Raw genomic sequence first — 17,161 nt, forward strand, 5'->3', positions numbered from 1 at the left:
AGCGTTTCCACTTCATGGAGAAAGGCTTTGGGGCAGAAACGGGTGTAATGCGATGTAAAAAATCCACTATATTTATATACATATATGTATGTATATATATATAATATATATATATATATATATATATATATAATATATATATATATATATATATATACATATATATAATATATACATATATATATATATATATATATATATATATATACATATATACATATATATTATATATATATTATATTATATATATATATTTATATATATATATATATATATATATATATGCATGTGTGTGTTGGTGTGTGTGTGTGGTGTGTGTGTGTGTGTGTGGTTGGTGTGTGGTGTGTGTGTGTGTGTGTGTGGTGTGGTGTGTGTGTGTGTGTGTGTGTGTGTGTGTGTGTGTGTGTGTGTGTGTGTGGTGTGTGTGTGTGTGTGGTGTGTGTGTGTGTGTGTGTGTGTGTGTGTGGTGGGTGTGTGTGTGTGTGTGGTGTGTTGTGTGTGTGTGTGTGTGTGTGTGTGTGTGTGTGTGTGTGTGTATACATTTGATGACCATCGCGTTAGCGTGCTGAGCGGAGGCACGTGGCCCGAGCACGGTCGTACTCACTCGTACATTTTCTTCAACCAGCCCCGGGGCGGCACGGCCATGACGGCGGCCGCGAACACGGGCTCGCTGAGGAAGCAGGCGATCTGAGAACACACACGTGACAATCACGCGAGGCTGGGGAGGCAGATGATCTCAAACAGCTTAGTAACATGGTAAGTAGGAAACGGACGAACCAGAGCAGACGTCTTCTACAACAAGTATTGTTTATGTAATTTATTGTTACAATACAAACATATGCACTAGGTGAGTTTTGGGAGCAATTTTATGGGCACAAATATGGAGCATGGCAGCGGAATTGACACACATATGTCGATGTTAGGTGGGTGTGGCATGAAGTGGGCGTGGCACAGTTGATGCGTTCTCACTGATTGAGTGCGCAAGGGTAGCAATACTGCCACTTTACAACCCAATGTGAGTGATGACAAACGCCTACACATAGGATATTTTCCACCCATGCCCTGTGTGAACCATGATAGGTACTTTGTTTTGACATTTTGGAGTAAGTGTAACCATTTTTCTGCTCCCATCTCCAACCTTTCTTAAGACGTTTGTGAAGCTACACGTCGGCTATGTGATGATCGCACAATCAGATAGGATAGCTTCAATAGGAGTATAGCCAGTCAGGCTAGGGCCAGGTAGACCAATCTAAAACTTAATGCATTGCACTATATCGCACCAAGCTGCAGCGTATTTAACCTACTGCTGAACTGGATCTGCTGAAGTAAGATTTACGCCAAACTGAACACCCAATTATAATATGTAGGTAATGACAGTCCGATGTTGGCCATGTAGGAAATGACGGTATTGAATGATAGTACGACTTTCTAATTGTAACAATCATTTCAGATTCCCAGCTCAACCAAGCCACATACAACAGCGGCTGCATGCCGGAGGCATCAATGTATTGGCAGGAGGTGATAGAGTGCGAGAAGCACACTTCAGAGCTCAATAATTTTCAAGCTCTGCTGCAAACGGGAATGATGCGATATCAATGATTGGTATCAGTTGTGTTGACTGATGACTTCATTTCTAACATCATTATTTATATCATGTGAGTAACATATTCATCTGTCTTACATTTGGAGCACACTTAGCATTGCTGTCCCATGATCTGCACATTGTTGTGACAATTTTGTTCATTGGCTATCTTAATGATGATAATTCATTTAGTGAGCTGCTTCCCGCACAGGGAGTATGTTTCTGCATCATTTACACCAGCTCCCAGACCGGGATCTAGGCTAGCATGTTTTTCACGGTTAGGTTTCGAAGGTTAGTTCACTTTGTTGACAATATCATTAAACATTTTCTTAGCAACAATAATGCTTAACATTACTTACGAATAAAAAATTTATTAAATCGGTGATAATCAGTAATGTTGTCTTCATATTATAATGGTAATATTATGTTAACAACAGGCAAAAATACGAGATTGTCAGTAAGTCATCCGCAAAGGCAATGGATGCGATCGCCTGGGGTGGTAAACTTCGCCAACTTGGTAGATAAGATCGGCGACAAACGGGTCTATTTTCACGCGATTGACGAACAGTGCTGGCGACAACCACGACAAAACATTACAGCACACATCACACTACCTGACATGGGTTTCAATGGTAATAAATTTACCACCACAACAAGCCTTTTCGTAAATACCTTTTGCTTTGTCCTATGGCTCATGGCATCTTTATTAGGCTCCATTCCAATCCGGCGACAAAAATATCCTTTGGCTCTTAGTTGGTCGCCCCCTCCGGTAACGTCGGCGACAAATCAATGTATTTCGTTTAGCCCGGCCAGTCGGCCGATTCGTAGTTTTTCACAGGCAACTCTCAGGATCCCAAACAAAATAGCAGAAAGTACCGACAAAAGATATAAATATGCCGGTTCTTTTGGCCGTAAGAGCATGTTTCAATCGCTCCGATGCCATTGAGATATGTCAGGTTGACAGTGACTTCAAACGCACTTGAGCCTTGCAAGTTGTATTTGCACTGCAGTTTCATGAATGCTTATCCAGTGCTTATTTTTCACCATTGTTGACTTCATTGACTGACAGTTTAGGGAAACTCGGCGAGATGACCCAAGCAAGGCAAAAATTGACCTGTAATTTTCATACTAACTTTTCAAGACAGAGAAGGCTTTTGACTCACGGTAGCAGTCTCAAGCACTGAACCTGCTTCTCTTTGAGGAGAACAGTGTGCTCGGCGCTGAGGGCTGATGACATTCTTCAGGGAAGGGGAAGACAGTGGGTGAGAATGGTTCTGAAGTGTCAATCTGTGCTATTGTTTCTTTGTTCCTAATCTATAGATATCAGGGTTTGTATCTAGGTTCTACTCAATTTTGGCCTCCAGGCCCCCTTCCCAATTTGCAAAAAAGTGCGCCAAATGTGGGGAAACAGGCATATCTTGGGGAAGTTGCATAATTTTACACCGCTCAACCCTTCCACTTATCTGTGATGCTCCTCGAACTGCAATCATTTTATTAACGTTTTGTTAGCATTGGAATGATAATGGTTGCCAGTTCAACCATTTCCCAATGTTAATATTGCGTGCTGGAAGCTGATATGGCAGCCAAAGATGCAGGCAGTGAGAAGGCAACGAGGGGTGATGAGTAGGGAGGTGCAGATAGTGTAGGCGATGAAGAGGATGGGGGGGGGGGGAGGTTAAGGTTTCATTGCCATTAGCCCTGCACCAAGAGGATACCTGAAATACGAGATGGTTTGTGAGATTTTGGTCCTATCGTTGTTGGAGCTCAATAAAAAAATTGACATTTTGCCCTCTGTGAGCAGTTTTGGGTATTTGATGATGATGGCACCCCTTTTGTAACACGAAAAGCTGAAACTGAGTCATTCTGCAGCCCTTTCTTGCTTCCATAACTTCTTTGCGCCTTTGCACCAGTGGGCATGCCATTTGCGTGGATAGAAATGTAATCTAATTAATTATTGTGCTTGCTAACATTAAAGTGAAGACATTTTCTGGATGGCCTTGAACATAATTACTAAATGTATTAAGTGTGAGGGAGGATAGCAGAACTTAATTGCCACCCACACTGGTAGAAAACAATATAGTTTGTCTGCTTGTGACATTATGTCAGGTGTGTTCATTTTCATGCATGGTAAGGGGGGGGGGGAAGCAAGCGATGAGCGTCTCAACCTCCTTTTCCCTACATGTTTCTGTCAAGAGATTGGATCTGCTTTGTTTTGATCGCAGGTAATTTCTACTTGCTTGCTGTCCTGTCTTAGGAAATAAATTTTGATTTGAGCATCATTGTGGTCATGACCAGATAGTAACCCCAAGACGAGAGGCCTACTTTTCCTGTTTTTTTTTTGTAATCTCCCAGCTAGAAGTTTTGTAAGGGGGGGGGGGGAGACTGGCATTGAAGGACCCAAACCAACATTGGGGTGTGGCAGACCCCCCCCCCCCAATTAATTTAATTTACATTCCTGCATCACGGACGACAAGTACCACAAGAGTGCTCAGGTTTGCTTGCTACTTAAAGTGCAAAGTGCAAAGAGCTATTCTGGTTCCCTGATCCCATCAGTGCCAATGCATGAGGGCTGGTTATGAAAGTTGCAATTTTGATGTATCAGCTTATTTGTTTCCATGATCTGAAATGCAGATAAAATGATAAAAAATATGGTAGCAAAAAATGTTAGCCTCGTCCGGATCCACCGTTTTCTCATAACGCGGACTGGGAGGAGGTATGATACCCCTGTCAAATCCAAATTAGGGAAGGTAGAGCATCACGTAAAGAAAGCAAGAATATCTTTCAAAAATAACAACAAGAAGCTCTTTCTCTACGAGATCTCGCGTGTTGTCACAAATTTTGCATTGCTTCTTGACCCCACTAGGCCGAGTCAATGGTAAAATGTTCCTGAAATTCAGACTAATTCATCTTTGCATGTTCATACCTTCAAAACCATACCGGAAGGCGATATAAAACTTAAAAGAGTGCTCATTGTCTGTATTTAGTGCAATACTATGCAGTTTTATCTGTTTTACGGCCACGTTTAAGATGCTGGGCTCCGTTAATATAAATGTGCCGGTCATCCTCGCGCGGCCTGCAGAATCGCCGCGAAATGCCCCTAACGACCGTCACTTATCAGGAAGCAGAAATGCTAGAAGAACGTTTTTGCTGACAAAACACGTGCAACCATACCTTAGTGGGTACAACAAAGTTGGTGTTTGTGTTTGTGTTCTTTATTTAGAACATAAGCAGTCCGCATGCAAAAATCCGATTACAAAGCAGTTGCGGAAGCAGTCCAATTTTCAAAAACCATAACCAAACCCCTCCCCCCCCACACACGCACCAGTCCGACCAGTGGTGAAAGCAGTCCGAACAGTCATGTGAGGTGAGGGCAATCAAGCATCTGATGATGCATCGACTGCGGCTAGAGTCTTTTAATTTCCTCTGGACTCAAATGTATTTAAATGGTTTTCTGAAAATGACAATACGGGTGATATTGCTGGGAGATCTGACGACGACTCAAATCTGGCGCATTTTGGACGTTTTTCCAGCTCTACTTGGCGTAAATAGCGTGTTGGCGTGCGTGCGGGAAATGTGTGTGGGGTCTTTGCATTTTGGTCATAACCAGTTTGGTGAAGCGTTCACCAGTAGGCAATAACAACAAACGGGTTAGACAGATAGGCATGAACTATTCTTTAACAGTAACGGCGAACTAGTTGTATTGTCAGAAGATGATTAAACTTGCCCCATGCACGGAAATATTTCAGAAGCCATGTCCGAACTGTGCTTTGAAATCTCGATTTGGTTTGTCGAATGGTCTTGGTCAATCTCACTGTGACAGTGTTTTTGTGGGAATGATATCTGTGTTGCTATTTGTTTTACTACCGGTGGGATGGACTGCGACCTCCAAATACCACCCTTCATGTTGTCTGCACCAAGTTACCCCTGGCTGCATGCTAGTCATGGTTTCCCTTTCAAAGCATCATTCTCAGGTGATCTTTTCCCTCTATAATTTAGTTGCCACCCAGGCTTTGTCAAGTCTAAAGTTTAGTGTCATTGCTATACATAATGATGCAGTGTATATTGTACATATTTATGTAGATAACTGTATTTTGCTTAGCTAGGAAACATAAAGTCTAATTGGAATGGTACACTCCAGGTGCATATCCATCCAAGTTGAGATCTGATTCCCTTCCATGACCAATTATGACCAGCATGAAAAGGACAGCATGACAAATATTGGCAGATATATTAATAATTAGGCTTATTGTAAATAGCTGAAGCTCTAATCAGGCCATATTGAGCATGTCATGGTGTTTTATTAAGGAGTGACAATGGTGCTTATTCTGCTTACTTTTCTCAATATCCAATGACTTTGCCACATACCCTGCATCAAGGTGTAGACTTTTAGCTGATCTGACATGCTGATGAGGCTCTGAGATCTTGCTTGCTTTGTTTGACCATGGTACCCACTATTCAGGGTAAATAGGAAGGGTTATCCCTCATAAAGTATAAGCACAATTTTGAACTACTTATGCTCAGGCAGTCTCAAGCATTAATCCACACATGCATTATCGAATTTTCATCAGTTCTAGAAACTGCTGTGTGCATCCAATGCTACTTCCAAGGAATCAGACTGGTGCGAAGTGTGATATGTAAAAAAAGAGGTAACTAAGGTCATGACAGCTAGTATTTTTTAAAGGGCTGAGATTCATTTGCCATGAAAAGAAAGATCATTGTGGTGGGTGTTCTCTGGTCTGATCTGATAAAAAGCAAGCACATTGAACACTGGTTTTCCTCTGCTCTGTGCATGTCTGTGCAGGAGGCACCGGAACGTCCCCGCGCCGACGTAGCACCAGCAAGTAACACACGTAGAGTAGGGTCTAGCTCTTCGGTAGTTATCTTAGGCTAATATATACCTGGTTGTATATAGCGAGTGAGTGTTAAGCAGCCGTACATGACAAAACAAAACTTAGTGGGGTGGGGGGAGGGGCAAGGCTGCTAGAGAAAGGCGGCAAGGCAAGGCGGGTTCGCGGGAAGAAAAGTTGTGTCTCTGGTAGGGACCAGATAGGGAGAAAAGGTGAGAGGACTAGAATTACGGGAAAGGAAAAACAGGAGACGAGAAAGGGGAGGGCGAACGCGAATGAGATGAAGAGGGACGGTGCCAAAGATCATAGTCCTGCGAAATCACTGAAAGAAATGCATCGATTCACAGCGTCACAAGTAATGCCGTAAGATATTGCAGCAATACTTGCAGAGGAAATACCATACAGACGAAAGGAGCAAGACCGAGGGATCGATACGGATGAGGCGGAGGGGCAGGGCAGGCTGCTAGGGAAAGGTGCGCAGACGTGACGTCACCGTGGGACTAAAATTTGGTAGCCCGCAGCGTTGTTTTTGGTTGATAGTACGAAAAGGCTGGTAGATACTAGTCACATGATTTAAAACGGTGATTTCGCCATTGAACTGGATGACAATGATGTATTGCATCTTTATTTTAATGGTCTATGAGAAAGCATAATAATTTGTATTTCAACCATGCTAAATACAACTCGGTACCAGTATCTGACTGAAAAATAAATCCTACCAAATCACGTTTTCTGGTTGCAGCACCCGCACCATATTCGTTGAGGCTAAGACGCGTGAATATCTATATGTAAAGCACTTTTGAAAAAGAAAACTCAAAGGCGAAGAAATCGCATGTAATAATTACACCAAAAAAAATAAGGGACCATGATTACGCATGTTTTTTTGCACTGCGCTACCTATATGGAGTGAAAGGTGAAAACAAGGCGATGAGAGGAACACAGGTGCCAATAATTTCGCTGTTGCTGCGCTATGATCTTCCTAGGTGCTGTTTAACTTGCAGATCTATAATGTTGGATGGCTAGATAAAAATGGTAGACAGAGAATAACACCCCCATCACTCTAAAATATCCCTGTGAGACTATTTCGGAGGTGAAATATGGGCATCGAATCTTTGAGTTGCAGACATTGCAAAACTTGCCAGAAATCGGCCCACTTGGCAGGAAAGTTGTGCTATCTTGAACTGAAATAGCACGTCTGTATGTGACCCGCCGAGCTCCATCACTCACTAACCCCATAAGGGCAGCCCATCCCTGCATCCACCCTGACAAGGCTCTCACTAAGGCAACAACATATGCATTCCAACTTCTCAATGGGCGTCCCAATGTGCTGCAAGGCCGTCTGGCTCGCCGTATCTCATTTCTACCATATTTTGCTGTTGTTGTTGCATGTTGTTCTCTTTTACACAGACTATTTCTAAGCACTTAAGACTCGAGGTCTTCAGGATAAATCGCTGGTGATTGGGTAACACCATCTGTCTGTCGGGGGCAGGCTGGAAGCACATTTCAGCAATAATTTTGTAGCACTGTTGCAAACCAATTCCATTTCCCAGCTACAAATGTTTTATTTAATGTGCTAGGTAAAAAACAATTGGGCTTTCATAATATTTATGCTTAAATCAGCCCGCAAAGAACAGTGTCTTCACGCCGCCATAGCGTTGGTACCATATGACTTAGTCCCATGATGACGTCACATTTTTTATTTGGATTTTAGGAACCTATGGAAAAACTTGCATAATCCATCATTACAAAATATTATCAATATATGATGTAGCAATGAAAACAGAATTTTACGTATATTCTTATCTTGAAAATGATATCTTTATATAAGGCTTCAGCGCAAGACTTGATATTTGCGAGCCTTTAAATTGTCATATACAGTTTCTTTTCTTGAGCTCCTTTTCTGTCAGTTATCTGCCAATTTCCTGTCGCTCGTGTGCCCAAGGGTACAATTTCCTAATCCGTTGGGATTTCTCCAGCATCTAACAGTAGCTCTGACCTCTCCCTCTTCCGCCAACAATGAGAGGGATGTTAGCTGAATGTATTGTGAACGCTCGATGACGTGCTTTGGAGTAAATTTACACATTATACACCGCTCAGCACTCCACCAAATTGCTCGAAAATACGCATTTGCTTCTGCTTTTTCTCCACCAACGTGCTGAGTTACCGAAGACCTGCATATCATTTAATAAAACCGCGAGGGGATGCTATCTCAACCTGCCCATCTTTTTGCTCTGCCATTCACAACATGAGCCGGCGTAGGCAACACATGATGCTTTTCTAATGGAAACACCTGCGCATTCCAGGTGCTCGGCAGGCCCATGCCCTGTTGTATGTCCTCCTGACGACGAGCCCCGCCAAGACCAGCTGGACGACTTTGTTTCAGCCAAGCTTCGAGACCCCGAGACGGAGCCGCAGCTGCACGACATCGTCTGCGTGAAGAAGGTGCATGGGCCGTGCGGAGCACTCAACCCACGCGCGCCCTGCATGAGGGGAGGCATTTGTACCATATGTTTTACCATACCAGTTGTACCATACATTAACTAATACTTGATTTGTTTCAAAGATAATAAACTGGGCATTGCGTGTTCATAAACGTTCATAAAGCTGCGTTATATGTAGTCAACTTAAAAGGTAGCACATTTATGCATATACTGTGATAGGGACAAGATTATCTTATGATATTTTGTAACTTTACACCTGGTGCGTAATTTTTATAGCAGTTCATTGGCTCAGCTGCGCATTCTTAGTTTTTCTCCCGCAGCGATGAACCGGAAAACAGAAGTTTGCATTCATATGTTGACTTCGGTTCACCATCTCTCCGTCAGAAATGCGGTGGAAAGCTGCGTTTACTCTGTTTACAAACGACAGTGGAGCCGTCTCAGGGGTAAGGGAACGTGTGCAGCTGGTGTTGCGGCCAGTCGCGCCAGCCGTAGCACAGCGAGACGAGATGCCCAACCGCAGGCACATATGAGGTGAGAGGCGCAAGCTGGCTAGTGTATTAACAAAACATCGCACCCCACACTACGACCAGGCACGCCTGAAAGGGTGACCGGCCGTGGCGTTCATGCAGCTCGTTCATGCAAAGCCTTAGTCTGCGTTCTTTGCTTCAACACTGCGGTGTTTTCCGCGAGGCACACGAACGTTGACATTTGCCGCAGTGTGATCAAGTCATACCTCCTTTGTTGCTTAAACGAGACGGTGTGTGTGCAGAGTTATTTTGCAGCAGAAAAGCAGCTCCACGTAACGATCAGAGTCAGGCGGACAGTGGTCAGTTCAGACAGCGATCATTGTACGGGTCAGGGTCGGGTCACACCGCAGGGAGACGTGAACGAAATCTCCCCACCGACGGCTCTCCTACGCCATCTCCTGTGTCGATAGTGGCGACCTTAGCCACCGTGGCCACGACCTCTGCAGCCTTCTGCAAAGCCTTCGGTTTAGCCGCGACAACCACCGCACCAGTGGCCATGGCCCGGGATACAGCGGACACGACCCCCGTAGCGTCGTCCAAAGTCTGGGTAAAAGCGGCCGTAGGGTCTGATTGCCGAGATGGCGCCAAACACGGCCACCAGCAGCAGAATCTAAAACGGAAACAACGCAACGTCGTAAAACCGGCACATTCACTTTGACGTTATTCGTTCAAATCATAACGCTGCGAAATCATTCAAAAAATGCATAGAATTTAAAACACCACAAGTAATGCCGCAATATACGAGGATCTCACACCTGAACTGCTTGTAAGCATGCAAGAAGTCTAATTGATTATTGATATTTTAAACGTCGTAGCGACAAAGCGAGGAGGACATTGCAAGGAAGGAACATTTTCAGGAGAAGAAGCGACAAAGGAAGGACGGAGGGAGCGAGGGACGGAGCGATAGAGGTACGGAGTGATGGTGGAAAAGACAAAGGGATGCAAGGACAAAGGGACGGAGGGGTGGAGGCATGGATGAATGTGGGGAGGGAGGGACTGACAGCGGCAGGGCTGGACAGCTGGAGGGCTGGAGGGAGGAAGTGACAGACAGACGGAGGGAGCGACGCGCCGAGGAATGAATACACAGAGGAATGGTGGAAAGGACAAAAGGCTAGAGGAATGGACGGACGTAAGGATGGAAAGACAGAGAGCTGGAGAGTTCTTTGACCACGATATTTGATTCGTCAATGATTCTGGAAAATCTGTGCATAGCACCAGAAAGATGCTCAGCTCTGAGAGCTTCTGTGCATCAAAGCTTGCTTGAGAAATAATAAAAAAGCTTGCTTGAAAAAAAGAGAAATAGAGAAAACACAAATGTGTGCCTTAAATGTCGCTAAAATGTGTGCGTGCTTGAGATGCTCTGAATTCAGTCTGGTCTTCACGGGCTTTTGAGCAATTGTGTGATGCAATACAATCTACCCCACGGTGTGGCATAAGTTTCACGGTCTCATTACTGAAGGGTCAGCATCATCCAGCAACAACCATTATTGTAACGCTCATGTCGTGACTGACTGGAAGTGATCCGAAGCATCTGACCATGTTTTGATGATCTGCAGCTAGGAAAGCACATATCTTCACTAATGATGAGCCGGTGAATGAATAAAAGATATCATCACTCTTACAAGCGTAGTATCGATCAGAGAAAAGCTGATTGAAGATAAGAAAATATAGCCAAAATACTGCACTATAATAAGCCTAAATATGTACATAAATGCTCTACACATCGAGTGATCATTCATCACAGATTGCATCTGGCGTTGTGCAGTAAACTTGTGAGGGTTGCAAAAATAACTGCAAAATGATATCCATAAGGTGCATATATCCGTTTCGCTCAACAAGACTAACGCTGCAGCTGTGCGCTTAGCTGCAGCTCAAGCAGTGCTGGTCTAATGGCATTGATACACATCGGTATGTTGATTGATGTATCGATCAAAAGGCATCCCCTACAAGGTTCTTACTGTTAAACATGTTTGCAAAGCAACGCATGGAGCGGTCTCTTTATGGATGTAGTCACTGACCGGCCGAGCCGATAGCCGAGGTACTAGGACTTTGCAGTGTTTGCTCGGAACGGAATGGGGGGATCGGTTCTATGCTAATCTGACGTTATATTTTTGATTGACGCGATATGTTAACCTGGAAACTCCTAACCCAGACCTGCTCACATATACAGATGTTGGGAGTGTGGGTTTCCTTTATAACACTGGCTTGGAGGCTCAGGTAATAAACTTGACATAGCTTATTTGGAATCATGATTTCTCCCGGGATTTCGGATACTTTGATTTGCGCTCCTAATGACAAAGAGAAGTTGAAAGTCATATCTTGTCGGTTACATAATCGTTTATGATGTTAAAGAATGATTTCTCACTGGAAATCGCTCTGATATGATCGTGATGATAGATGATCATGGTTGTATTGGTATTAATGCGTTTAGGTAGCTGGTGTATCATTAGTTCAGACGATCACTGCATTCCAATGTCCAAGCGTGCCTTTTTTGCTCATATTCATTTGAGGCCTCAGAAATTCACTGGTAAATCTCAGGTCAACATTACGAAGAGCACTCAGCGCCCTCTCAGTAGTATACAAATTTATATCCCCGAATGAAATATATGGGATATCAAACAAGGCAAACATTTTCATGAAACATAATTGTAAACTGGTGACGATCATATCAAAGGTGAAGCGTGCCATACGCAATAGCCTCTTTACCGTACTCGTAAGGTGTATGTTCTTCACCACTATACCAATTTGACAACAGTTCTGCATGTACTAACCGGTGACTAAAGGCGCTATTAACAAGTGAGCGAGGCTACTTTAATGAGAAGCACACGGCTTGCCGTTCATTTCATTGATCATTGGTCAGTGATCATGATTATGAGAGATGGCTTGTGCATAAAACAAGAAATCGTAAGCGCACCTTCCCCTTCAAGCAACCGCCTCCAACCGACCGCCGTGGGTCGCAGACATTTTCAGGTATTTACAGGTACATGGGGAACAGGTATTTTTCTAGTTAATATAATTGGCCGCGAAAAGCTGGCCCGGTCTTGCCGTCGGCCTGGCCAGAAGCCCGCGGACTCCTGTGGATCAGATGAGGCGGGTTCGCGGGAAGAAAAGTTGTGTCTCTGGTAGGGACCAGATAGGGAGAAAAGGTGAGAGGACTAGAAGTACGGGAAAGGAAAAACAGGAGACGAGAAAGGGGAGAGCGAACGCGAATGAGATGAAGAGGGACGGTGCCAAAGATCATAGTCCTGCGAAATCACTGAAAGAAATGCATCGATTCACAGCGTCACGAGTAATGCCGTAAGATATTGCAGCAATACTTGCAGAGGAAATACCAGACAGACGAAAGGAGCAAGACACCGAGGGATCAATATACGGATGAATGGTGGAAAGGACGGAAAACTAGAGGGATGGAGGGACCTAAGGATGGCAGGAGCGAGGGGTGAAGAGCTGGCAAAAGCGAGAGAAGGATGTTGGAAAGTGGCGAATCGGCGGGGGGGGGGGAAGATGTTGAGATGAAGGGGTAAAGACAGGGAAAAGAAGAAGGAAAAAAGTGAAGAGCTGGCAAAAGCGAGAGAAGGATGTTGGAAAGTGGCGAGTCGGCGGGGGGGGGGGGAGGATATTGAGATGAAGGGGTAAAGACAGGGAAAAGAAGAAGGAAAGCAAGAGGGGCTTAGAGATTAAGTGGGACGGAGAGCGTTAACGGAACAGAGAAAGCAAGATCGACTGAGAGAGTAATACGGAGAAGGAACGAAGGGAGGAGGGAGGGAGGGTGGAGGCGGGAAGGTCGGATAGAGGGAGAGAGCAAGGGTACCTGTAAAGTATATTTTAATGTACGCAAACTACATCCCAGAAGTCAAGATAGAAAGTGCTCCTTCACACATACTCTACGTGATTCATTTTGGCTTTCGGTAAGGTAGGCTTAAAACGTTATCAGCCATGACCTGGGATAATATTTCATTGTTAGGCAATATTTTCCAAGTGCATTGATCACTTCAGGTTTTACCACCGTCACCGGCGTAATATTTCCACTTACCAGTAGCTTAAAGTTCATCTCTGCACCTTGCGAACAAGTGATTAGCAGTGCGAACACCAGCCACGAGTGGACACGCCGCCCCGCGGGTTGTCTTATATAGGAGTCTGACGACCTTCAGTGGGGCACCGATAAATCCGGTTACCTGGGCAGAAGGCGAGTTCTTTGACCACGAGGTTTAATTCGCCCACAATCCTGGAAAGTCCGCACATCGCACCAGAACGACGCTGAGCTCTGAAGATTTTCTTTGCATTGAAGCGTGCTTGAACATCTAGAGAAAACACAAATGTGTGCCGTAAATGTTGCCTTAAATGTGTGCAGGCTTTGATAGTTTAAATTCAGTCCGGTCTTCACGACTTTTTACGCACTTGTTTGATGCAATAGAATGGTCGCATGGTGCGGCATAAGTTTCACAATCTCGTTACTGAAATGGCCGGCATCATCAAGAACAACCATTTTCGTAATGTATATGTCGTGCCTGATTGGAAGTCATCGCAAACATTTGATCATGTTTTGGTAATTTTTCAGCTAGGAGAGTACACATCCTCACTAATGATGAGTCAGTGAATGATTAAACGATATCATTGGCATTACAAACGCAGTATACACTACAGAAAAGGGTGATTGAACAGCACCAAACATAACCAAAAAGTTTCGCACTCTAACAAGCATAAATAACTACACCAATGCTCTACACATCGAGTGGTAATGCATCCCAAATTGCATTCAGCAATGCACATTAATACTGTGATGATTTCAAAAATGTGTCCCATATCATATGCTTAAAATGCACATGTCCCTTTTGCCCAAAAAGGCGCGCGCTGGAGCTGTGCCCATAGCTGTAGCTGAAGCACTACTGGTCTGACGACATTGATGCGCATCGGTACATTGATTCATGTATCGATAAACACATACCATATACCTGGTGCGTATTGCTAAACATGTTTGCAGCGGATTGCAGTGAGTGATCTCTTCATGGGTGTAGTCAGTGACTGGCCGGATAGCCGAGGGTACGAGGGCGTTGCAGTGTTTGTTCGGAACGGGATCATTGCGACGCACATCAAAACAACCGCACCCTTGTATCCTGGCAGCAAGCTCGAGCCGCTTGGACTTTGTCCGGCCCGATGGTAGTTGAGAGTCCCTCCTGGGCTCCGTTTATTGGTCCCAAAGACGCGCGGTGACTGACCTGAGGGTGGACTTTGCCGAACCGAAGATCCGACACGAGCGTCTGCTGACCGACTTTTTTCAGAGCTAGCGTTGTGAAATCTGCTGATCGTAACCGTAGTCTCAGACTGCTTGTCCATCATGCCGGCAGGACATGTCTCAGACATGTCCATCCCCGGTATTCTTTCGAACTCATGTTTTACGCCGCACTGGAACAGCATTTACCTGTTTCTTCTCAGCTTTGACGGGATCGGCGCAAGATATCTCACCTGGCTCACTCGACCCTAGTCATTTTCCGAAATGTACGCATCCATGAAACGCTTCCTAAGTCCTCCTTTCGTCTAACCACCTATACTAAGCCATCCAATTGCTGCCTATATCCATCGCTTATGCTATTTCTAAAGTAATAGAGCGTTCCTTCCACAAGCAGCTCTACGGCTACCTTTTCCACAATCCCTCATCTCCCCCTTCCCAGTATAGCTTCCGTTCTCCAACCCAACCATGACCGTAGTGACAGCCATATTCGACAAAACCCTTGTAAGGCTGGGAACAGTTTAATGAATCACTGAATAATTCATCTCTTCATTTCGGCGAGCTTCTAATCATGTTCCATACTTATTGAGCAGGACGTTATATTATAAGTGAATGAGACATGGTGCAAAAGCTCCCGTTTTCTAGCTTCAGCTATGTCCAATGTTTTCAAACGAGGCGATTCGCGCATGCGTACTAAAATGCGTAGAAGTACCGAGGCGCTGTGTTACCCGTCTGTGCCGGTGTATTGCACCGCGGAAGCTTGGTCTAAGAGTAACTTCTCGGAACCAAGCGCGGAGTTCCACGGTTAAATGGTAGACAATGAGATTGACGAGGCTCGCAGCATGAGGAGCCGGCAACTTTTTCCGACCGCATGCGACCAATGTTATTTTAAGTGCCCCAAATTTGTACCCGCAGTACAAAGTTAAAGGGTCAGCCCAGAACGTTTTCACAATTCATTCAACGCTCATATTCCAAACGTATCGTAAGCGTCAGCAAATGGTCTTCCGAGAAGAGAGGTCGCCGGCACTGACAGCGAACTTCAATCAACTCGAATGCGGCCATCGGGTAAACGCGTCGCAGTGCCAAGGAGCGATTGCTGAGAGGCATAAGCATATCGGACGGAGTATTATTTCGACCCCGTCCTCGTCTGCTTTATTAATTGGCGCTGTCGAACACACCAGACCAGAGCGGAAGTCTTAACAAATACTCCATCCGCAGAGCATTTGCTTGTATGAAGCTTAAAGGACTTCCCGCGCTTGGCCGGTAGGCATTCTTGGGGGGTTATGCAGAATGTTCAATTTTTATCGGCATGACATTCGACACTTCGAACATGGAAAAGTGTTGCAAATGCTGTTACTGGCCGAATAAAGATGCCAGATAATTTAAGACCTTGCCAAGACGGGAAATATGTTTTCACCATTCCTAGCTATGACCATTTAATGCGCATAGCGGCTCGTGAAGAAACAAGTGGATGATTTTAGCACCAACTAGGCGTACCTGAACAAAAATACGTAGATGATTGAAGCAGAAATAAATAATAAAAGGAAAGATATAAAACTAAAAGTATACACCTGTTACACAGTTTTGCTGCAAAACTGCTCTTTAAAAACAATCTTTTTTCAAAGCATGTATACGAAAGCCGTTTCCTTATCGCCCATGTTTGAGCCTTGCAAACATTTTAGCCCCATTTTCTAGTTCTTTTGGGGGTAAATAATCATTGCCACTCACTGTTGAGGGACTCAGAACAGTCCTCAGACTGACCAATTTGGCCAAATGAAATTTCCGTTGGTATACATGATTGCTGCACAAATTATGGTACGGTAACCTAATTAGGTTGCCTAACTAGGTGTGGAACCCACCCTTCGTGTTTCTAAATGCATGATGCTTGTCACACAATTTGATATCAGATAACGCACCATATAAATGTGTTCTGTATTAGCTTGGCTAAGCTGTCGGAACACTATCAAAGCAATATATGAACAATCGCCCACGCTCGGGACATCCCCGGTTTATGTCAGATGACACCTGTGTTGAGTATCAGCGGCCTACGTAAGCTATGCTAGGGGTGTAGAGGGGATAGACAAATAGCGGTGATTTTGATGATGGGCTTATTTGGAGTGCCATAAGCCACATGTAGCCACATGTGGGCACCTGTACGCCGAAAAGATGGTACAAATCTCAAATGTAGGGAAACAGGCACGGTACACAGTAAAGATGCGCCTCCATATGGTCTGAAACTTGCACACAGACAAACACCTTTTACTTAGTCAGTGCTCTAGATACTTTTCAAAAAAAAAGCCTGAACATATTGTTGTCCCTTTGGTCATGTCCGTAATTGTTATTATGAAAACCCTTTAGGAATATTCGCAGGGAGAGATGGAGTGTATGTGGAGTAGACTATATTAATTATTCAGATTTTATTATATATATATATATATATATATATATATATATATATAGTATATATATATATATATATATATATATATATATATATATATATATATATATATATATATATATATATATATATATAT

At 44.1% G+C, this 17,161-nt stretch overlaps 1 long non-coding RNA gene across 1 annotated transcript; it reads right to left on the bottom strand.

Annotated features, from left to right (window-relative positions):
- Positions 1-9,410: 9,410 nt before the first annotated feature.
- Positions 9,411-13,493, bottom strand: LOC119094304 (uncharacterized). The gene is made up of 2 exons (XR_005093758.1): positions 13,431-13,493; positions 9,411-10,007 (listed from the first exon to the last, which is right to left on the bottom strand). It is a non-coding gene; the product is annotated as an uncharacterized LOC119094304 (long non-coding RNA).
- Between the last annotated feature and the right edge of the window lie 3,668 nt (positions 13,494-17,161).

This window comes from Pollicipes pollicipes, unplaced genomic scaffold, assembly GCF_011947565.3.
Source record: "Pollicipes pollicipes isolate AB1234 unplaced genomic scaffold, Ppol_2.1 Scaffold_1600;HRSCAF=1878_pilon_pilon_pilon, whole genome shotgun sequence".
Lineage (NCBI taxonomy): Eukaryota > Metazoa > Arthropoda > Thecostraca > Pollicipedomorpha > Pollicipedidae > Pollicipes > Pollicipes pollicipes.